Below are 24,778 nucleotides of genomic sequence, written 5' to 3' on the forward strand. Positions count from 1 at the left end.
CACCATTCTCAGCCTGAAAGGTGATTTGGAGAGCCTTTCCACAGACCTGTCTGGATGTGTTTCTCATAGTAGGATCTCTCATCTTTTCCCCCTTCATTGTCTTCATTATGGCCAACCTAAATCTACCTACTCTAAGTTGAAAACCATTGCCCCTTGTCCTTTCTCTACAAAAGGCCTTTGTCAAAAGCTCTTCTCCAGATTTCTTGTTATTCCCTTTAGGCACTGGCAGCTCCCCTTAAGGAGTCTTCTCTTTTCGAGGCTGAACCAGCCCAGGTCTCTCAGCCTGTCTCCAGAGCAGAGCATCTCCATGGCCTCCTCTGGACTCTCTCCAACAGCTCAATGTCCCTCCTGTGTTGTTGCCCAAGTGCTGGATGCAGGACTGCAGGGAGATCTCCCCAGAGTGCAGTAGAGGGGAAGAATCCCCTCCCTTGACCTGCTTCTCATGCTCTGGGGATGCAGCCCAGTAGCAGGATAGGTTCTGGGCTTAAGAGCATGCTGTGGGTCATGGGGAGCTTCTCTTCAACCAAACCCCCCAAGTCCTCTCCTCAGAGCTGTTCTCCATCCCTTCATCCCCCAGTCTCCATTGATACTGCAGACTGCCCTGACCCAGGTCTGTGCCCAGAATCTTTCACTTGGCGTTGTTGAACTTCATGAAGCTTATATGGACCCACTCCTCCAGCCTGTCAGGGTCCTTCTGGATCCCATCCCTTCCCTCCAGCAAATCCACTGCACCACTCCCTTACTGGCATCAAGCCAGGATGTACCTAGCATTGAAAATGTTATTTATCATTTATATACATTATGGCATAGGGCCATTTTTTATTTTGCTTCCATGCTGTTCTGAGAATATCATTCTGATCAGTACCAAGTCACAGACCTGAGGTTTTCCATTAGAGCCCAAAAGCCTGATCAGTGCGTAGTCTGCTCAGGGCTCATTATTGTACATGTACAGATTGTCTTTCACCATGACTGGGTGATATGGTTTAGTGTGAGGTGTCCCTGCCCATGGCAGGGGGGTTGGAACTAGATGATCTTAAGGTCCTTTCCAGCCCTAACTATTCTATGATTCTATATACTCATTTTTCTATTTATTTACATTGAATTTCAACTGCAGTTTTAACACTTTATTGGCTGATACTGTAAAACTTTCCTGTATGAATTAAAAGACAGTCTTGTTCTATGTTACCTTGAATAATTTGCTCTGTCAAGAAAGCTTTGCTGTTTTGGACATAAGATGCTATGTTTGTTTTTTGATTTTTTTTTTTTGTGGAGGTTTTTTTAAGAGAAGAGGTAACCTAGATGTTAAGAAAATATGCTGTAGTGTAATTAAAATGTAGTTATTATTTTTACTACAGCTATATTTGTCACTAACATAACTTACATCTAAAATTCTGTCATGCTTATGACTGAAGTTTAGTGTATCAAATGCTCTTAAGGTAATTTCAGTTCAGGTAATAGTCTAAGTAATAGCATTACTAGATTTTGTGTGACTGTGTAGGCATTTGTTCAGTGTTGGTATATCCTTATTTACTTTTGTTATAGATGGATACTCTGCGTATTTTATATTAAGTATATAACAAAATTTGGAAGAAGTCCACTGTGAAAATTTCTTTAAGCACAAAATAAAAATCTGACTGCTAAATGGAAAACCTGATAGCATGTAGTTTTTTCTGCTTTTTTTTTAAAAAAAAGAAAGATCAAATGCATTTTATACACACACAGAAGAATGTATTTACCTTAAAAATTATGCCTTCTTTTATTAGAAAACTACTTTTTATGCTTAAGTCATGGTGTGGAAAAAATATTGTTTGTAAAACTGACAAACTCAATTTTATGCAATGTATCTGAATTATATATTTGTTTGGAAAAATTTTCTTTCAGAACTGCAGTTCTGAAAACAGTCCTGTGTGTAAACAAGCACTGAAGTGGTGGCGATCCTGTGTCAAAAATAGTTGTTTAGCTTCAGTACTAAGTCTTTACAGCAATCATTACTAGTCTGACAAGTGATATAACGTAATTTTAGTAACATGAGACCAAAGCCTGAGGTCATCGTTCATGTGTACCTTAATTCATGAGCAGAAAGCACATTTTTCAAGGAATAGTGAGGAATCTGGGAAATTTGGACCAATACTAGCTGAAAGTTAAGTAGCGTCTTCAGGACTAGATTATGTCTGTTGTTTCAGTTTCCTGCTATAGGAATTCTATGCTCTGCTAACCTTAAATGAGCTCTTTTTCACTGTGCCTTTGGGGTCAAGGCTGTGTCAGTGAAGGAGAAGATTTTGCCATACCAGTGTTACAGGCTGTGCTTGTTTCCCACAGACAATTGCTTTTTTTCCAGACTATGCTGCTCTGCACTTGGGAGTGGAACAGTGTGCCCTTCTGCAGTGGCATGAGAGTCTGCAGAAGTATTTTAAACCGTTTGTGCATTTACTCTGTCTTAATTATGCACAGGACCTCTTCACAGCTGGTGTATTTGGTATTCCTCCCATGCTTTAGCATGTGTGGGCTTTAATAGGCTAGGAGAAACCAAGCAGAGTACCAGCAGCTTCTTGCTCCACAAGCTGCCCATAGGTGTAAATACTCCTTATTCTGTTGTGTGACTAGCATAAATTGATACTGTTGGATTTTTTTTTATTTCTTTGATTTGTTTTATGAGTGAGACTACTATGTAGCAGATAGTATTTATTTTCTCTACTATCCAAGGATGGGGAAAAAATTATTTCCTATCATTTCCCGTCTCTGGCAAGTTTAAGGCCAGGCTGGACAGGGCTTGGAGCAACCTGGTCTAGTGAAAGGTGTCCCTGCCTGAGGCATGAGGTTGGAACTGGATGAGCTTTAAGGTTCCTTTCAACCCAAACCAGTCTGGGATTCTGTGGTTCTATCATTCTAGCAAGTGTAAGACACAAGATTTCTTTTCCTTAAGGTATGTGTATATTGCATCTTAATTACAAAACATGTGTCTGTTGATCTGTGTGCTTGTTTTATGTTTTCTGCTTTCTTTTGTTCCAGAGGAAATAAATAAAATCTTTACTATTTTTGAATAATGGATTTTCTCTTCTGCAAACTGAATAAATAATGAATGTCAAGTTGTGGCAGTTTCTTTTCAGTTTTGCACTTGAGCATGTGATGTGAACCACTAGCTCTGGGACTGCTCCTAAAATCTATATGCAGGTCATTTTAGAACCTTTGAGGTGAGAGCAACATTAAGTGGAGGTCATACACAGAAGGGGTTGAGCAGAGCAAGCAATTATTTTGTGTGCTAGGACCTTTGGCATGTGATAGATTTTCAGTGTCTAGAAACCCATTTGGGAATCAATGAAGAAAGTAAGAAGACTAATAAGAAATAATGGGTGATGCTAATTGGAACTGCATAATTTTAACCTCAGTGTAAATGACATAAGAATCAGAGGTAAAGACCCCATTTCCTCTGCATTTAGTTGAAGTTTTGCCATGTATTTCAGTAATGATAAAATTTCAGCCTGGCAGTCATAATTTAGCTAGCTACATAAGAGAGAATATATTGTTATTTTTAATTATTTTAGTAGAGCCAATATTACTGTATGATAAGTGTTTTACAGATGCAGTTTGAAAATCTTCAACCCAAGTCTCTGTCTAGCTATGTAAATAGCTGTGTTTGGATTACTGACCTTCTTAGCAGGAAATTGTGTTTTCTCATATTCAAGCCCCAAATTATAGTGGGACTTATGTCACCTTGTTATATTGCAGACTTGCCTTCATCTCGTTTTGTTAGAACTCAGCTCTGTAACTACTTTACCTTAATGACATTGTAATGACTTTGCTGTGAACTACAGAACAGGAAAAAATCACTCTTTGGTGTGTGACATCTAAATGACAATCATTTAGCTGGAGCTGTGGTATAGGTTGGCACCTATGTTGTGGAATGATCTGATACAAATATTTACAAGAGGTAAGTCTCAGTAGTAACTTGAAATATCTAAAATCAAACCATTGGAAATGTAGAGGGCTGTGATGCTGTTTTTAGTGGTAAGATTTGTTCAACAAATCAAGCTCCTGTTTCAATAGAAAAACATTGCCTTTTTAATGATTGAGAAGTAAACATGGTTAGTTGTACTGCAAGAGAAGATTACGTACATACCTCTTAAGAAAAGAATCATCTCCTTGCAGCACTAGTGGTGCAAGTAGAGCATTTACATACTGTGTTTTGCAATAGCACATGCCTTTCTTTTAGAACTACTAGAAGGAAAATAAGTTGGAGCTCAACCACAGAGCAGCCACTGACAGGAGCCACTAATGGCAGCCACTTAGAGTCATGTTTTGGTAATTTCTGGCTGGTTTTCAGGAACAGTTTTCTCTGAATCATTTAAGAACTAACAAGTGGCCATTGTCACAGACAGGGTAATAAATGGATGGCTAAATTTAGCCAGGGTGGCAAAACCTATAACCACAATATGTGGCTGCCTGCTGTGCCCACATGCTGTATTCTGTTTATACAAAAATTGTTTTATTACACTGTTACATGCTGTGTTTTCAGTCATCAGTTTCTGAGAGAAAACTGTATCTTATCTTTATAGAACCAACGTTTTCTTGTAAAGAAATGGAGTGGGAGCAGAATAAAAATGATCCTTTGAGTCTTGTCAATCAAGTTTAAACTGGGTTGAGTGCTTATTGATAGCATTTTTTAATACCTTTGAAGTGGAAAATGTGAAGCAAGCTTTCGTATGTCACAATTTACAGTGGAGCTATTTGCTTATGGCATCTTGTTCCCAGGCTCACACGAGACTTGGGTTACTTGGTCTGTACTTCGCTGTGGGTCAGCAGATACTCTGATTTACAAAGTTGAATGAGACAAAAGCTATGTACTAATCATAAGCGGGAAAATGCTCCATCCCTCTTGCTCCATCCTCAGCTGAGGGTTGTGGATTGCAGCATGCTGTCAGGTCTGTACAGCAAACTAGCCTTCTTGTTCTATATCTTGATGAGGATTGTTGAGTCAGTATGTAAGCAATGAGGAATTAAGGCATGATTAAATATCACATTCCCTCAAACATGTGTACAAGAGTAATTGCCAAAACCAGAGCTGATTCCTTTGCTTTGGGTAGTATTGTTCCAGTCAATTCTCTATAGCTGGATCCTGCAGAACTTTCTCACAAAACTCATGATGGAAATATGTCTGTATATGACAATATTGATGGGAATGTCACTTTGAAACTAGAATTTTGTTTAACAGTATTCTCCCTCTTCTCAGTTTTCTCCCTTACTGTAGATGCCTATGTCATTCATGTTTCTGCAGCAGGCAAGTAAATTCACATGATTCTTATGCCACATTTCTTTTTACATGGGAATACAGAACAATAATCATAGAATCATAGAATAGTTAGGATTGGAAAGGACCTCAAGATCATCTAGTTCCAACCCCCCTGCCATGGGCAGGGACACCTCACACTAAACCATATCACCCAAGGCTTCATCCAACCTGGTCTTGAACACTGCCAGGGATGGAGCATTCACAACCTCCCTGGGCAACCCATTCCAGTACCTCACCACCCTCACAGTAAAGAATTTCTTCCTTTTATCAAGTCTAAACCTCTGCTGTTTAAGTTTCAACCTGTTACCCCTTGTCCTATCACTACAGTCCGTAATGAAGAGTCCCTCGCCAGCATCCTTAGAGGCCCCCTTCAGATACTGGAAGGCTGCTATGAGGTCTCCATGCAGCCTTCTCTTCTCCAGGCTGAACAGCCCCAACTTTCTCAGCCTGTTTTCATATGGGAGGTGCTCCAGTCCCCTGATCATCCTCATGTCCCTCCTCTGGACTTGTTCTAACAGTTCCATGTCCTTTTTATGTTGAGGACACCAGAACTGCACACAACACTCCAAGTGAGGTCTCTTGAGAGCAGAGTAGAGGGACAGCATCACCTCCTTTGACCTGCTGGTCATGCTTCTTTTGATGCAGCCCAGAATACAGCTTTCTGGGCTGTGAGCACACACTGAAGCCGGGTCATGTTCATTTTCTCATCAGCCAACACCCCCAAGTCCTTCTCCACAGGGCTGCACTGAATTTACTTTTTGCCCAACTGTGCCTGGGATTGCTCTGACCCAGGTGTAGGACCTTGCACTCATCATGGTTAAACTTCATGAGGTTGGCATCAGCCCACCTCACAAGTGTGTCAAGGTCCTTCTGGATGGCATTCCTTCCCTCTAGCATATCAACAGAACCACACAGCTTGGTGTCATCGGCAAACTTGCTGAGGTCACACTTAATCTCACTGTCCATGTCACCGACAAAGATGGTAAACAAGACCAGTCCCACAAGACAGTATACACAAGAATGCACTATAAACATTTCTATACATACAAATGTTTCCCCAGTTGTGTTCAAGAACTTTGAAACTTCTAGCTTTTAATTATCAAAAGCACTACAGCTACTTTTGCATTGTTTTATCTGTAGCAATGACAATTTTAAGGGCTTGACAGGGGTTGGTTTTGGGTTTTTTTCTTCTCTTTAAGAAACCTGAATAAGGTTATGTTTCTGACACCATGTCAGGCAGCAGGATGGCCATCTCCATGAATACAGCAACTGCTACAGGAGAAGTAGTATCCTGTTTTTATGTAACCAATAGAATAAAGATTTTTTTTTCCTTGCAGAAGTTAAAGAGGAGGTGTCAGAAGTGTGAGAATGAAAGCAACCAGTATATGATTACAGAGAGGGCTTCTGTATGATGGTCTTAAACTTTTTTTAGAATTACTTTGTATGGAAAAAAGTAGTTTTAGAAGACCTGAAAACCTGTCATTCAATTATTCAATTTACATTCCCCTCCCTCCCCCTCCCCCCCCATGTAATTGAATACATAGTTTTGTCTGGTTTGGTTTTGTGAATGAGGTTATCTGCTGATCACAGTGAAATATTTGGCTTTGAACTGAGTTGTATTAAACAATGTAGTCAGTATATAGGGCTGTGGTGACCCAAACAAGTCACGTGTGGTGCCTATCATTTTTCCCCTCTATATATTGACGCCTCACTCCTTGCAGTACATTCTCACTCATTTTCACTTATGTTAATGAAAATAACACAAAAGGCTCACTACGGTAAGTATATAAGTTAAATCACGGCTTTAAACTCTTCACGTGTTAACTTCACAAGTTCAAAAAACTTAGATTAAGATATAAACAGCTCAATAAACTAAGGCTTTTGACTGTCCTTTTTCTTTCTGTATTACTTTCATGATTTCAAGCTGTTCTCCAGAAGGCCTAGAATTCCTTCTACTTCATTTGTAAGCATACCAAAGTGTTCGGTTTAGATACGTGATTAGGTTAAGATTTGCTGAACATTATGTTTTTTCTAATAAAAGGTAGAAAATTCAGCGTAGCCTGATATTCACACCTTCTATTACAAATTCTTCCACTATCTTTTAAACTCTTGTCCTGCTTGCTCTTAGGAGTCATGTTATGATAACACCTATAGTTCCTATTGGAAATAAAGTCTGCACTATACTAAGACTTTGTACTGCAAGAGAACTCTGTTTGAAACTATATATATAGTGCTGCCAGTTTCAATGTAGTTCTACCCTGGTGGTTTTTGTCTTTCTCCCTTCCTGCTGCCATGGAGAGCTAAGAATTTATGTAATGTTTGCTTATCTTTGGTGAAACCTGTCTTCCACTTTAACCAAGTGTCAATTCACATCTCAGCCTGAGGCTTCTAATCAGTAAGGTTCACTTCCGAAGAGAATACCTGAGATAGATTTTTGTGGTGTGTGAAGGCACTTGCTTCCTCTTAGGAGCAACATGATCTAGAGGAAGGTGTCCCTGCCCATTGCAGGGGGTTTTAACTGGATGAGCTTTAAGGTCTTTCCAATCCAAACCAGTCTGTGAATCCGTAATTCATTGCTTCCACTGCATCTTAGAACCATGTGTCCTGAAAGACATATAACCACAGACCCACTCTGGAAACACAACTTGGATGAGTATTACATCTGTACAGGGTATGAGCTGCATTACAGTTCCCTTCAGGCATGTATAAGTTGATGTGGGACAATGTCCTGGGTTCAGCAGTAACAGTCATTTTTCTCCTTAGTAGCTGGTGCAGTGCTGTGTTTTTGACTTCCAGCCTGGGAACAGGTTCCTAAAAACACTGATGTTTTTAGTTGGTGCTCAGTAATGTTTACTCTGATCAAGGACTTTTTCAGTCTCATGCTCTGCCAGTAAGGAGGGGCATGGGAAGCTATGAGGAAAAAGAGACAGGACACCTGACCCAAACTAGCCAAAGGGGTATTCCATACCACAGCACGTCATGCCCAGTATATAAACTGGGGGTAGTTACCTGGGATGCCCAGATTGCTGCTCGGGTCAGGGTGGGTATCGGTTGGCGAGTAGTGAACAATTGTATTCTCTTCCCTTGTTGTTTCCCTTTTCATTATTATTATTGGTGGTAGGAGTAGTGGTTTTGTGTTACACTTTAGTTACTGGACTGTTCTTATCTCAGTCCATGGGAGTTACATTCTTTCAGTTCTCCTCTCTGTCCCTCTGGGACTGTAAGGAGGAAAAAGGCAGGAGGAGTGAGTGAGCGGCTGCATGGTTCTGAGTTACTGACTGGGCTTAAACCACAACAAACAGGCTTCAGACAAAGCAGGTTTTGGTTGACACATCATGGTCAGTTGACTCAACACAAAGTGCTAAAAGCTTTTTTTTTTTTTTTAATTTGATTTCACATTTCTAAGTAAGACTTAATTTGGTAAAATGTTAGAATTTCCTGTAGGGTAGAAAGTTGGTTTTTTTCCATGTTATTACCCCCTACACCTCCCCTGCCCAACTCTGCTGAAAATCAAATCAGAAGATGTGAACAGTATCTTTCATCTTACTGGAAATATTATTTAAAAAGAAAATTGACTTAAGGAATATTTTGTCAGCTACTGCAGAAAAAAAATGTGTTCTGAGTAAGAAAGTGAGCAAGGCTTTCAGCTGACCTGAAAGCTGTAGCTGATTTCCTATTGTAATTTGACATTATACATTGTATGCTGGTTAATGAAGAAAATTATATTCTTTTATAGTTTCCTTAGTATGGGAAATGTACTTTATTTTGTTATCAGTGACAAAACTGGATAGCTTCTCAATCCTTACACACTGTTACATGTTTCTGTGCCTTTGAAAAGAGTAATATGCATGTGGGCTACAAAGCTACAAATATGAGAGAATTGTTAGAAGAGAAATTGAATTTCTGGCATAGTCTTCCCACAGTACATTCCAGTGAGTTAAGACAAAAAAACTTTGTATTTAGAAACTGATGGCTAAAAGGTGAGGTGATATTTATCTGTGTTTATCTTTAGTTAAAATTTTGGTAAAATTTAAAAGAAAATGAGGCAATTTATATTTTGTTTAAGAGGAAAGAGTATTTCAATTAAAAATAAGACATATGCAAATGGAAAAAAAAAAGAAATGTAGAGCAAATTGCGTTTCAGCACTTGCTGTGTGGATATTTGATTATTTGGGCTTTACAATTACATTACATAGAAAATGTGAATCATGGATATAATTTTGAGAAACTCCAGTAGAATAACAGAGATCTTCTGAAATTTGATATTGGCAGCACTGAAAGAAAGTGCCATATAACAACATCCTTTGAGATGATTCTGTATTCAAGTTGAAGCTGATTTGTTGCTCTGCTTTATTGCCATCCTAGATTTTTCAGCAATTTGCTATGAGAAGCATTGTGAAACAAACATAGTGAGAAGCAGAGCTTTACTTAAAAGTATTTTTTTTTTGGCTTTATGGCAAGTTCAAGACCTACGGAACTGTGCATTTCTGTCTAATGGGCAAGAAGTCAATAACCTTTAGCTGTTAGCCTGCTGCAAAGTAAAGATCAGGATGTTGTTTTGCACTTTTCAAGCCAAGGCTTCATTGGGTTTATTGTGGAACAACTGTACTATCATGGGAAGGTTTTCCTGTACAAAGATGATCTCTCTCAGGAGTTAAAAATCTCTGTTTATTCAGATTAGTTTGTTAAAGGTATTACTGCTGGGCATGCTGCTTGACATAGGAAGCAAAATTCAAAGCTGCATAAAAAGGAGGAACATAAAATACTCTCTTTGTGGAAAATGAACAGAAAATCCCATTGTTCTGCATACGATTTACTTTTCTGAGAGAGTGAAAGCTATTCCTGTACTTTTCTGCCCCCTCTTCCTTAATCTTTCCTGACTCTGTCTTCTCCAAAATGACAATGTCAGCTTAAAATTGCACTCGCTTCTCACTGTCACCTGCTCCTTGTATATGCTTTGAAATTCTCAAATTGAACATCTGTGGAGAAGAGGATCAGGCTTTACTGGTCACACACTCAACATGTGTGCAGGACAGCCTGATAGAAAAGTGCCTGGATTGGGGTGAGATGGCTGTAGTCACTGAGTCTAAGCAACAACCATGACTCTGAAAAAGTTCTGCTTTGCACTTTGCAGCTTAAATCACACCAACTGATAGTCTTTGACTTGCTTCGTAAAGTATTTCAGAAAGTGGTATTAATTTAAACGTGTGTAATACAAAATGCCCTAACAAACTGCTTTGTTTAGAAACTGAAATTGCACTGCATGCACTTTACAGAATCAGAGAATCGCAGGATCATCAGTGTTGGAAGGGGTGCTTGGAAATCATCCAGTCCAACACCTCTGCCAAGGAGGGGCCAGCTAGAGCAGGTCACACAGGAGCTTCTCTAGGTGGGTTTTGAATGACTCTAAAGAGGGAGACTCCACAACCCCGATGGGCACTGTGGCACTCAATGTTAAGAAATTCCAACTCATGTGGAGGTGAAACTTGTGTTTTAGTTTATGGCCATTGCTCCTCATCCTGTCACTGGGCACCACGGAAAAGATCTGGCCCCGTCCTCCTGACACGTGTCTTTGAGATGTTATTTTGCATTAATGAGATCTCCTCTCAGTCTTCTCTAGACTAAACAAGTCCAGCTCCTGCAATCTCTCCTAAGAGAGTCTAGACCACTAATCATGCTTGTGGCCCTTCACTGAATCTTCTCCAGTAGCTCCTTGTCTTTCTATGCTCTGAGTGACAAAACACAGTATTATCTCAAAAGAGCTAGTGGTGATACTGCTAAGATGATCATGAGATCCAGGAGTTGTGGAACATCTGGAAAGGTCTCAGTTATCAGAAAGATGCTTCCAAAGGTCAGTGTTAACCAGTGCAGGAAGGGAAACTCATACCTAGCATGAATAAAAAGGTTCTTCAACTTTCTATCCTTTGGTAAACACACTGCAAAAAAAGCATCACAGCTATTTTCTTGGCATACAGAACTGTCATCACTCCAGGGGAAAAAGAGCTGATATAAGGGTATTATCAGTAAATGGATTTCTGAAAGTAGTTCTGTCGCTTCTTTTGATGTATTTGCATTAAGCTCATTTCACCTCTCACAGTCAGGTTTGATTAAGGTGTTCTTGTTTTTGAATGGGTAGGATGTTAAGAGTAGTCCAGCAAACTCCATGGCTATGTGTAAACAGAAATGCGAGCTCCCCACCTGCCAGGACAGTTTAAAGAGTAAGAAATAGATTGCGCATACTACGTAAGTAATTTTGCATTGCTCTCTTTGTACAAACCTTGCTGTCTATAAATAGTGGTGGAATGACACATATACTTTAAACCAGAGTATTCACAACTAGGTTTTGGGAGAACCAAAAGCCAGGCATTCTCTAAAAGACATTGAATGTTTCTATCCTATTATCAGAGAATATGAGTAATGGTTGACTTACTTAAAAAGAACATTTCAACATGTCTGTAACTATATGCATGACACTCATTTGGGCAATGAATCAAGTATTATTTCAGAGTGTTTAAAGCACTTCATGTTGCATAAACTGAAAAATCTCTGTTACTACCAAGCTATTGAACATACCACAGCTAATATGATTTGAGAGATATTAATAAAAACCTGAAAAGAAAACATGTAAAATAGTTGCAGTTGGGTACATTGTTGAAAACTGAATATATGCGTAAGTAGGTCTGTGACAGTAAATATTATAAAATGTGGATGCCATCTCTAAAGTTATTGGTTTCAAAACCTAAAAATTATTTTATGAAAGCTATGAACACATTTCAACAGTCTCCAGCCAAATTTTGACAACCAATTTTAGGCTCACCACTTGTATAGTACAATTCAATTCTTACCCTTCATAAAAAATGTTCAGGGATGTGACACTCTTGTCAGTGTGAGGTTTTTATTTGTATATGCAAGGTGGGTTAGTTGATTGGGTTGTTTTTGGTTTTCTGGTATAGCATGTCTGAACATATTCAACAGTTAGGGAAATTTTGGGGAATCTGTGTATAAAACTAAGGGTTGACAATGGATAGTTGAAAGTTGAAATTATGTTCCTCATGATAAGGGAAGGATTGTCTTACAGACTGAATCATATTAATTGTTGCTTGGCCAAGATGAGGTCATTGCATTTTTTTCTTTTTTTTTTTTTTTTCATGTATGATAACTTGGAGAACTTAAAGGATAGCAGTTACAAGAACGTATATAGAAATGTCACAGAAATTTGATGCCAACCTTTCTTAGTAGGTAGGAGATGACAGGACAAAATATACTGGATCTTTGTGTTGAAGAGCATATACTCAGGTGATTTTGAGACAAAGCAGTCCAAACAATTGCCTGGTAGTCTTGAGTGTCCTAATAGGCTTAGTTATAGTCCCCTCCAAATGAGAAAGCACTACTTTTCTACTTACAGTCTTTAGGAGCAAGGTTGGGAAATATAAGTTTAATTAGAACTTGCTTCTATGTGAGTTGTGATTAGAGAAGCATTTTTTTTCAGCTCTGTGGATTTCATGGACTTCTTGAATGCCATTACTTGGCCTCCTGAATGTGGTACATGTAGCTCTCCTTTTGTTAAAACATGAGTAAATAGAAGGTGAAAGTCCAGTCAGAACATGATTTTGGTGATGGAATAAGCTTCTGTTGCTTAAAACTAGATTCTGTCACTTCCCAAGTTTTTCAGTAGATTATGTCCAGGCTCCAACCTCTAGGGCTAGCTAGCCACAGAGAAATGTTGTCAGTGAGTATGGTGGCACCAAAAAGACATTTTTCCTTGTCATGGAATCATTCAGGTTTGGTAGTCAGTTTTGGAAACATTGTATGTGGCTCTTTTCAGTGGTCTTCTATTTTACATCAGAACCCTGTAATCTGTGTTGCTGGTGGGTGACTGTAGAAGTCTTGTCTTCATCTCACAGAATACTGCAGTTGCTTGAAATTTTGAGTGTGTTTTTTTTTTTGTTGTGGTGTTTTTTGGTGTTTTTTTTTCTTGAAACTGTTTATAGGTAGAAATGGCTATATATAACAGAGATGTAACAAGGTCTAGGATGTGCTGACTTCTTATTCTTCCTTCCCTATCGTATGTTGGCTCACTTCAGGGAGAGATGCTCTGTTTATAGCAATCTTGAGTTGAACTCATTTACAGCAGATCTATATTCGGGTATCTTCACACATATCCTTGTGTCTAAAATGGGCATCGCAATTGTTACCTTGTAGAGGAGTTTGAGGATTAGTTACTGTCTGTAAAGAGTTTTTAAAATGACAAAACCTTTGTTTGCCTATCTTCAGAATACAATAAGGAAGCCAACCAATTAATCTACTTTCTAGAAGTAAATACTTTAAAATTATTTGCTGTGTAAAAATCATTTACTGGTCATGATTTGGGGTAGGTGTACCTTTTTTTACCTTTTTTTTTTTTTTGAATATGTGTGGTGTTTACTGAGAAATCCAGCACCACTCTTGCAGTAGACACTGTATGCATGCAGTCTTCAAAACAGGCCCATTATATAATTTCATTATTTACCCATTTACTCATTATTTAAACTGAAGCTGTGCATTTTTAGTAGTGAGGATAATTTAATATCCAGAGTATTTAAACATGGGCTCAGGTCAGTTTTTCTTGACTTTTGATGTTAGGATTGATTAGGGAGGGTCTCTGTCTCATGTTCATCCTGTATGTTTGATGCATGAGCTGTCTGGTGAGATTTTTTCTTTATTACGTAGATCATCAGACTAGAAGGTTATAAATATCCCTTTCGGCCTTTAAAGTCTGATGTTTTAATTAAAATGCAGAGATTTCTTTTCAGGGCAAAACAAATAATAAGATTGTTCCTAGCTGAATTCATGTGAAGGAGCTCTGCATCATTTTTACATTTCAGACAAGAAAATTGGATATCAGATGCTCTGGCTGTTATTTGTACAAGGAGGTAGAGGCTGTCAGTACATGGAGAAAGGTTAAGGTTGCTTAAGAATGGTAAAGGAATGAGGCAGGAAACAAAACAGAACAGAAGAACAAAACACAAAATGTCTGAAAAATACACAAACCTGCCAGTGATTACATTATTCCCTGTTGTCTCTTTCTATCTGTTTCCCCCATCTGTCCTTTCTGTGTCATTTTGAACAGCACAGTTTTCTACCAATGCAGCTGTATTGTGCTCAGTGACATTGTAGGGCTGTAATCTTGATTCTCTTTAGTCATACCATACTTGAGGAGGGACCAGAACTTGGATTAACTTGTCTATTCTTTCCCACCTCTTAACTCGAGTAGAAAGGCAGCTAATGGCACACAGGAGAAACAGAGGTAGAGACGAGAAGGGAGGAGCTGTGCCCCCATCCTCCCTGCTGGAATAGGTAATCTGTAAGAATAATGGGATTTCTGTGCTCCTTTTTCATTGTTTGCACTGAAGACATGGCACTACAGGCGATCATAGTCCCCACATGTATTGGACCATTTGCGGAACATTCCATATAACAGTTTGAATGTGTTGAAAATGTCTCAAACTATGATTAACTTACCTCTTTCAAAGGAAGTGATTTTTTCCCTTTGCAAGCATAAGAAATGTATTATAAAAACCTGAAGACCTGAAGAGATCTAAAGCAACAAGTGGTAGCTAAAATTTACAGGTTTTATTGATAAGTGGGATCTGCAGACCTGAGTGCCATATCTTTTTCCAGTCCTTGTAAAGGTGAGAGTCCTAGGAATGAGATTGAGTGCAGACAGTGGTGAGCAGAGGATACCTACACCATTATGTATTGTAAGGAGTTGTCTGTCTCTTGGTTCAGTGAGGTTTGATTTGGTTGTGGTTTATAGAAAATGCTTTTCACTTCATAGAAATTCGGTCGAGAGAAAGGATCTTTAGAGCATAGCAACAGCCATCTAAGGAAGTCAGACATAGACATATATCAATGTCAAGACCAGAAGACTTTACAAGTGGCAGGGGAGGCTAAGGGTGTGTGGGAAGGCAGCAGTTCTGAAAATGCTGTGAATGTTACTAGTGCATATACTGGCATTGGGATGCAGCCTTTCAGGGCCCTGAAAAGTTAAATGAGGGGTTTTATGGATTGCTCTGTCAGACTCAAGCATGGTGATACAGTGGAAGCTGGTTGCCAAAAAGCCATTAGATCTGTCTTGTGTGCAGAATTCCCAACAAAATGAAACACTTAAACTAACTGTCCTGAATTCCAGTACTAACTTTCACTATAGCTCTTATATCTGGAAGGCAGATGCAGTGACTGTGAGAATGAAGACATTAGGCTCACTGTATGAGAGGATAAGGTTCGAGATTGTCTTAAAAACCTGAATGTGCAAAAGTCCATAGAACCTTATGAAATCCATCCGTGGGTCCTGAAGGAGCTGGTGAATGAAGTTGCGAAGCCACTGTCCATCGTATTTGAAACATCATGGCAGTCAGGTGAAGTTCCCAACAACTGGAAAACATGAAGTATAACCCTCATTTTCAAGAAGGGGAAAATGGATGACCCAGGGAATTACAGACCAGTCAGTCTCACCTAAGCTGGCAAAATCTTGGAGCTGATTATCCTGGAAATCATGCAAAGGCACATGAATAACAATGAGGTGATTGATGACAGCCAACATGGCTTCATTAAGGGCAAATCATGCCTGATCAATTGCTATTTATGTTAGGAATAGGTTGGAGAGTATGGAACTCCGTCTGGGGACATCTGAGCAGTTAACAATTTGTGGGTCAGGGTTAAAGGGAGAACAGCAATGGGAGACATTACTGTGGGGATCTGTTACAGACCACCTGGTCAAGAGAACTCTGAGCATGAAGCACTCTACAGACAGATAGGAACAGCCTCATGCTTGCAGGACCTTGTTCTCATGGGGGACTTCAACCACCCTGATATCTGTTGGAGGGACGGTACGGTCTGGCAGAAGCAATCCAGGAGGTTCCTCAATTGTGTGGAAGACAACTTCCTGCTGCAGGTAATAGAGGAGCCGACGAGGAGAAGTGCCCTGCTTGACCTCGTGCTCACTAACAGGGAGGGCTGGTTGGGAATGTGATGCTCCGAGGAAGCCTTGGATGCAGTGATCATGAGATGGTCGAATTCAAGATCCTCAGGACAGTGAGAAGAGCGTGCAGTAAGCTCACTGCCCTGGACTTCAAGAGAGCAGACTTTGGCCTCTTCAGGAACCTGCTTAGTAAGGTTCCATGGGATAAAGCCCTAGAGGGCAGGGGGCCCAAGACTGTTGGTTGATATTAGAATCATAGAATAGTTAGGATTGGAAAGGACCTCAAGATCATCTAGTTCCAACCCCCCTGCCATGGGCAGGGACACCTCACACTAACACACATTTGCATAGTCTTCTAGGTAAGCAGTTTGTGGTTTATGGCAGGAAATTCCTACTGGACAGTGTCAAATACATTTTGAGATGATGGTAACCCTTGCTCAGTTTATTATTAGTGAATAATTAATCTGTGTTTACTGTGTTGTATGAGTTCCTGTAGGCTTTACTTTGTGAAATGTCTTTTCGTGTGACAGGATTTTTCCCTGTTGATAAACTGTTGCTGATGTAAAATTGGTCTGCTTTGAAAATACAGCAGGTGGGCCTGTATTTGTCTCATTCTCTCATCCAGGAAAACAATGATATAACCAGTGTAATTTGGCATAATTTTGATGCAAGTCAACAGAGTTGCAGGAGAATTAAGGTCTGGAGTGACCTCTGTGCATTCCTCAATTGCTGTTTTACATGCAAGATGGGTATAGTGTTTTTTTTATTGATATAGTAACAGCTTATAAAACAGGGTATATTTATGTATAATCTTTCTAACTCAAAAATGGCTGATTGCATATTTAAATATAATGACCTCAGAATGCTGCTGCTCTTGGCCCAGACAATGTTTGGAGAATGGGTCATGAAGGTGATTCATTGTCAGATGCCAGAACAGATTTTATGCAGCAGGTTGCATCTTGATTAATCCAATATTGGCTACAGAGAGAAGAAACAAAGCTGTCTCATCTCTGCAATACAATATTGGGTGTGTGTGCATGTGCATATATATATATATATATAATAAATACAATATCTATATGCCCAGTGTTAAAACCCAGAGCAAATACTACAGCCCATTTCTGACTCTCTTTGGTGTGGGAGATGGAGATCATAGAATTATAGAACAGTTAGGGTTGGAAAGGACCTTAAGATCATCTAGTTCCAATCCCCCTGCCATAGGCAGGGACACCTCACACTAGACCATGTCACCCAAGGCTCTGTCCAACCTGGCCTTGAATACCACCAGGGATGGAGCATTCACAACATCCCTGGGCAACCCATTCCAGTCCCTCACCACCCTTACAGTAAAGAACTTCTTTCTTATATCCAATCTAAACTTCTGCTGTTAAGGTTTTAACCCATTACCCCTTGTACTACCACTATGGTCTTTAATGAAGAGTCCCTCTGGAACAATGTCTTCTAATGTATTCTTGATAAAGTGGCTTGGCAGATTAAAGCCCTATTCTCATTTAAGTCTAGAAGTTTTTTCTCTGTGGTATGATGTGGTATGATGTTTAGAGAACGTTTTTTTTTTTTTAATTGGAAAAGAATTCCTGTCCATCCATTTCATATCTCTTGTGGTTTTGTAGACCTATGTTGTATGCTGAAGATTTTCTCTTTCTTTGTACTTAAGAGTCTCAGCTTCAATTTTTACTTACATAGGTATCTGATTTGGACATATGCAAGTCTTTCCCTACTACTTTTATCTTTTTCTGAATCTGTCCTATTTCATGTTGCTCTTTCTGTGATGAGAGGTCCAAAACTACTCACAGTATTCAAGATGTGTTGTAGTTTAACAGCCTTGTCTACTTTGTTTCTTTCCCAGATGTCTCTGTGCCAACTGTGGTTTTTTTTTAGCAGCTCCTGAGCTTTGTCTAGTGTTTGCGTGGAACTTACTCCAGGATCTTATTCCTGAGTGGTACTACCGAACACTGAGTTTATCTTTTCACATGTGAAGCTTGAAATGTTTTTGCTCACGTATGTCACTATACATTTGCAGACAATGAATTTCAAGTGTCATAGAATCATAGAAAAGTTAGAATTGGAAAGGACCTCAAGATCTTCTAGTTCCAACCCCCCTGCCATGGGCAGGGACACCTCACACTAAACCATATCACCCAAGGCTTCATCCAGCCTGGTCTTGAACACTGCCAGGGATGGAGCATTCACCACATCCCTGGGCAACCCATTCCAGTACCTCACCAGCCTAACAGTAAAGAATTTCTTCCTTATATCCAGTCTAAACCTCTGCTGTTTAAGTTTCAACCCGTTACCCCTTGTCCTATCACTACAGTCCCTAATGAAGAGTCCCTCCCCAGCATCCTTAGAGGCCCCCTTCAGATACTGGAAGGCTGCTATGAGGTCTCCATGCAGCCTTCCCTTCTCCAGGCTGAACAGCCCCAACTTTCTCAGCCTGTCTTCATACAGGAGGTGCTCCAGTCCCCTGATCATCCTCGTGGCCCTCCTCTGGACTTGTTCCAACAGTTCCATGTCCTTTTGATGTTGAGGACACCAGAACTGCACACAATACTCCAAGTGAGGTCTCACAAGAGCAGAGTAGAGGGGCAGGATCACCTCCTTAACCTGCTGGTCATGCTCATTTTACTGTCCAGTAACTCAGACTTGCTGAGTCTGCAGATCTTTATAATAGGTTCTTATCGTTACTATCTTGAATAACTGACAAATTTTGTCATCCTTTGTAATGCCTATTTCAGTCCTCTATGCTATTTCCTGAGGAAATCCTTTGATGATCTTGTTCCACAGCAAGAACCGAGAGATGGCCTAATATTCCCTCTCTGTTTCCTAGCTTGTGATCAGAGAGGGTCATTTTTAAGTTCTGGACACTTACGTGTTTACATCGAAATTATTTGAAAGCCGTTTCATCATAATCCAAACATTTGCTGACTCCTTCAGAGAAAGCCACAAGGTTCAGAGGAGATGGCATCCTTTTACAAAAGCCGCTCTGTCTCTTTGCAAGTACATCATATTAATTCTGATGTCCACTAATCATGTTCTCATTATTGCTTCTACTGATTGGTGTGATACAAACACAAAGCATATTGGCTTTGTAGATGTCCCTGGAAACTTTTAAAAGCATTGTGGTGGTTTTCACCCTCCTGTCATTATTCCATTCTCATGTTAATATATTAACAATGAGCTATGAATTCCCTGCCAGTGCTAGTTTCACAACAAGTCTTAGAATGTGGCAAAACCTCACCCTGGCATTTATCTTCTTTTGACTTAAGGCACAATGCTCTCCTTCCCACTAATATGCTGCAGATCTGGGGATGGGGAGAGATTATTGTCTTCTCCAAACAACTTGCTCATCTGCATACACTCATTCTCTTGCACTTGTTCCTTGCACTTTAAGGGTGCTACCTTCTTCCAAGCATGTTCCCTTCTTTTCATTCCCTTTCCTCAGGATGTAAGAAATACAGTACAAATAATGTTTTGTATTTCAGCAGGTGGGAAAATACTGTCAATAGAACACAATGTGTTAACTTAATGTGAAAACTCCATGATTTAACATGCCCTTGAATTATACAACCTGCTTTGATTTAGACTGCAGTTTGCTGCTTTTCCTCAAAGGATTATTGAGGAGTTTTCAGTTGCTGCAGTGATTGTCCTCTGCTGCCCAATAATTTCCTAGTGTTTGAGATTGCATACAGGTTTCCAGCTTTAGAAATTAAAATGTCTTTAGAAGTCAAGAATGAGAAATACTTTTAGCTTGTCATTTTAAATTCTCTTCCACATTTATTAGCCTCAAAGTTTTTTTAACATGCCCTTACAAACATCAGGTAGTGAATGTAAACTTTAAAGGTACAGCAGATAATTAAGCTTCCTCATGCCTTGCACTGAAGACAGACTTTTGTGAAGTCTTTTAATATTTGGTAGCTATCTTAGTACAGACTAACTTTTTACATTTGTTTTGCATTTGTACTCTCCATTCTTATCAATACTGATGACTGGAATTTTCTTTTCAAACTACTGTCAAAGTCCTGGCTTGAATGATTAAACCAGGACTGTGCAATAAGTTACTAAAAGATCAGGAAATAATGTCTAACAAGGTCATGACACATTTAAGCTTTAAAGTTTGTATTTTTATAGGATATTATGAAGACAACTAAATTTGTTCTGTTTGGTAAGATAAGTTTAGGGAAAAGTGGTTCGTAAGAATGTAGCTATTACCACACTATAGTAATTTACCAACCCACAATACAACAAAATGTACTAGTCTCCTTGTAGTTCTTTGAAACATAATTTAAATGGTTATATGCTGTGCTTATGGAAGGATAAGATAACAAAGCCACTGTTGACACATGTGTCATTTCTCCAGTATCAGTTTTTCTATCTGGACATTCAAAGCTGACCAAATTTATGAGGGTCTGAAGGCAGGAGCCTGCAGTAGGAGTTGTCAAGCAGCATTATTATCTTGTGTGACAGCTTTTCTGCTTGTGACAGGTAGAAGCACCACTCTGGGAAGATGGATGTTCATTCTTGGTCCTTCTGTGGTTCAGCAACTGAATTGCTGCAAGCGTCACCCCTAATTAGGGTGTGATTTTTCCATACAAATGGAAAAGTCATGTCAGGTTAGTAGAGCTACTGGGAGATGAAAAGGAGTAATGGATGAAGCAGACATAGTAATATATTATCAGGGCATAGGGGATCAGAGATAGGATAGGAGAGGTTCTTTGTAGTTTCCATGTGAGGTAGAGGGAAGAGAATGAGCTGTGGGACCATACTAGGGTGTTGAACGGTGTGATGTTTCTGTCAGTGCTGCTCTCACTTCATAAACAGCACATGTCCTTGTTAGTCATGGAAAGAATGGCATTCTGCTGCTGGGATATTTTGTGTCAGTGTATCTGTATTGGTGAAAGCTCTACCTCAATGTGCCTTAAAAGCAGTGTTTCTGTTACAGCGCATATATCAATTTTGCTTTTTTTTTTTTTTTGTCTTTGAAAGCATGGCAACTTCAGAGCTTTTGATATCTTATTTTGAATACAGCCATTATTGAAGCAGTTTTATAAGGACAAAATTACGGTGTCAGCTGCTGTCAATGGTTAGCCCAGCATAATCAGTGTACTCTGGCAGGACTTCTTTCACTCAGGGTCTTCATGCTGTTCCAGTTTTGTTTCTGAGGCAGAGGTGCCTGTCAGCTCATTTCTTAGTCTTTCCTTTTCACCCTAGGAGGAAACTCTGATTAGCAATAGGTGCAAGTCAGACAAGTGATACACAACAGTATTCTTCATGCATCTTGATCCCATTGTTCTTTCCTTGACTCTGAGTCTACATAGTGCCTTCACACCTGTACAAGGTAAATGAAAATTTCCCTTATTTTATTCACAAGCTTTACCTGAAGGACTCCCTGCCAAGGATGTTCTTATTAAAACTGAGACTTATCATTTTGCTTGGGCATACCTGAATACTGAAAAGACACTTTCAAATTAAATCAATGTTTTTTTAAATATCAAAATACAGAATGCTCATTTTATCTTCTCTGAGTATGATGATTTTTGGAATAAACAATAATAAAAAATATCCAACTGGACTACAGGCTTACCTTGAAATGTTTATTCCAACAGACATAGTGAATAATGATGAGGGTAGTTGATATAAATGTGTCCTATAGTTCTTAAATATTTACTGTCACCTCTTAGAGAAACTAACAGTGTGCATACAGAAAAGTGGTTTTTACCTGTACTGTACTGCAGTAATAAGGAAGCTAAGCTGTTTAGCAAATTGAATGTCAGTACTAAAATTATATATGTCTGTATGTAAATATATATGCATATAGGCCCACTCACATACATCGTCAACTTGAAAATCTAATAATGCATCACAGATATGCATCTTATTTTCTTGTAGTAAATGAGTTTTGTAAATGAGTACCATTTATTTTAAAAAGAGAATTCAAGGATGACTTAGAGTTTCTTTTTAGAGGCATGTTGTGGTATTTTCTTTGCACTTCACTCTAGAATTGACTGCTTCTGTGTAATACCTGACGCTGATGCTTGAGTGCAGTATGCATCTTTGAATGGGGTGGATGGTGTAGATGATTTTTAAAGTAGCCTCTGAAAACAAATTCTTTTTAAAATCTAGCTGCTTTTTTCTTTTCTTTTTTTTTTTTTACTCCCCCACTGAGTCCAGTCCTACTGTAGTAGCCCTCTGTTTAAATTTGTTCATTTTCTTGGTCTAAATAAGTGTTTAGATCATGCTTACCACCAAAGTAACTGCAGACCTCTAAGTCTTTCTCAAAAGACATCTGAGTTACTTAATTTTAAAAGAAAAAGGAGGGAGGACTGTAATATTGTCTCTAACTTGAATCCCTACACAATGGGATTAAATCCAGTGCTTGTCGACACTTGGGTCTTTAATCTAGTTTTATATGTAGCAGCTTTATGAAACAGAAATAACTTGTTACATAAAATGAAGCTCTGAACAGTGTGATTTATTTTTAAATATACTTTTTAAAATAGGCCATTTCAGGTTATAAACAGAGTGCATTTGTGTGTAATCTTAATGAATTTCTTACTCCCCTGTAGGTTGTTTTCAACTGCACTGTATTGTTATAGAAGTTTTTATCTACCACTGCTATGGAGATTCCTATGGACCTGATTAAATATTTCTTTCCATTCATGGCATTGAGGTTTAAGTGGTATGAACCACTGGGAAAAAAAAAAACAAACCAACACCTGTTTGGTTTTTGTTTGGGATTTTTGGTGTTTTTTTTTTTTTAATCCTTTTAATGATTTACTGATCCTTGCCTGTGCTCCAGAGTGGTTTGTTTTGTATCAAACTTAGCGGATCTGAGCATGGACTTTATATGCCTGGTTAAATGTGAATGGCATGTCTTCCTATGCCTTGTTTCTGCTTTGTTGGTCTGTGGCTAATCCTGCAGTGCTTGTGGTCTTCTGTAAAAAAGGGGTTTTGTATACATGTAACAAAGTTTAGCAAATCAATACAATGCTCAAATGAATAGCTTTCTCTTTATGGAATGCCGTAATACGAGGAATGTCCTCATATTACCCAAAAAGAAACCAGACATATGAGTGTACTCAGATGCACAAAGAGGCAGATGGGTTTTGCAAATTTGAGGTCCCCAGGCACAAACCTTGATGCAAATGCAATGCACAGACAGTGCTAGAGCCAGTGTAGTGAATCCAGTGCATTTGGGGTGTACTGAACCTGCTCTGTGCATACTGTGCAGCCAGCTTGTGCGCTGTTTGTGTATATCAGGCTGCCAGATGTTTCAGAAGGGGCCACCAAATAACTGGAATAATCTTTTTATATGGATGAAATTTGTTATCAGTGTTGACAATATCTGCAGCCAATTCCCTGAAGATAAAATTTCATCTGTTCTCTTTCTGTTTATGTGTGTGGTCCTTCTGCCCTGGAAATGGCTTTTAATTCTGAGCTGCTATTTGCTTCATCTCCAGCATGGTGTTTCTCTCAGAGAGGCTTTTTCAGCTGAGCCGTGGATTTGACAAGGAAAGCAGAATATTTGTTGACATCACGTCAGGTTTCTTACTGCTGAGCACAATGGTTAATGGCATGGGAGAATGCAAATTGTATACTTCACTTGCTGACTGTAGCAAGTTTGGAGTTCACTGTTAGACTCCAGAAAGTAATTGCTGCCACATGTGGTTATACTTGGTTTCCTGTTAACTGGGATGGTGGTGAAAGAGAGTTTGAGAAGTTCTAGGTAGTGAAAACTGAGTGAGCTGGTGCAGAGATGTTTAGGTATTAAGAGCTCCTGAATCACATTGGACCTAATAACCAAATGGTTTTACGTATAAGCAGGCTGCCTGTGAAACAGCTGGGTTACTAATGGCTGCATTTAATGGAAATTACAGGTGTGCACTTAGGTATTTTCTCACCTGTTTTTATATAAATTGGAAGAATTCTGTTTGCTACGTGGCTGTAAGTTAATACTTAAACTATGCAATGTAAGATTTTTAATGACAAACTTTGTGAAATGGGTTTTAAAGTTTTTCACTTAATTACTAGGTATTGCTATTATTACCACATTCTGAAATTAACAAAATCTTTCTTGAAATTCTATGTTCTATGGAAATCTGGATATCAGGTAAGAAATGCCATCAAAGAATATGACACTTATGTGAACAGCATTTTCAAAGGCATTACAATGACAGTTATGGGTGAGACTTCTTGAAAGAAAGGCAAAAACATTTTGTGACTGTGATGAATGAGAAAGGACACTTTCCTAGTTCTGTTGGAAAAGTGAGAAAATAAGCTAGAGCTAGCTAACATTTTGAATTTTTATGAGGAAACGGTGGCAGTTCCAGATTTGGTATTGTATGCTGGCATTTTTCTAGAGAAAAATTTTAAGTGAAAAATGAAAGGGAAAAAGAACTACAGGCACCCCACTACAGTAAGACTGTTGTAGTCAACTGTAGAAGCTGCTTAGGAAATTCTATCCTGTTGTCTTGTATATGGGAGTTTATGAACAGTAACTTGTGACAAGTACT

The 24,778-nt window shown here is 39.0% G+C and overlaps 1 protein-coding gene across 1 annotated transcript in view; it reads left to right on the plus strand.

Annotated features, from left to right (window-relative positions):
- RASGRF2 (Ras protein specific guanine nucleotide releasing factor 2) overlaps positions 1 to 24,778 on the plus strand; it is a 126,077-nt gene that overhangs the window by 19,619 nt on the left and 81,680 nt on the right. The window lies entirely within an intron of this gene.

Source organism: Melopsittacus undulatus, chromosome Z (genome assembly GCF_012275295.1).
Source record: "Melopsittacus undulatus isolate bMelUnd1 chromosome Z, bMelUnd1.mat.Z, whole genome shotgun sequence".
In the NCBI taxonomy this organism is placed as follows: Eukaryota; Metazoa; Chordata; class Aves; order Psittaciformes; family Psittaculidae; genus Melopsittacus; species Melopsittacus undulatus.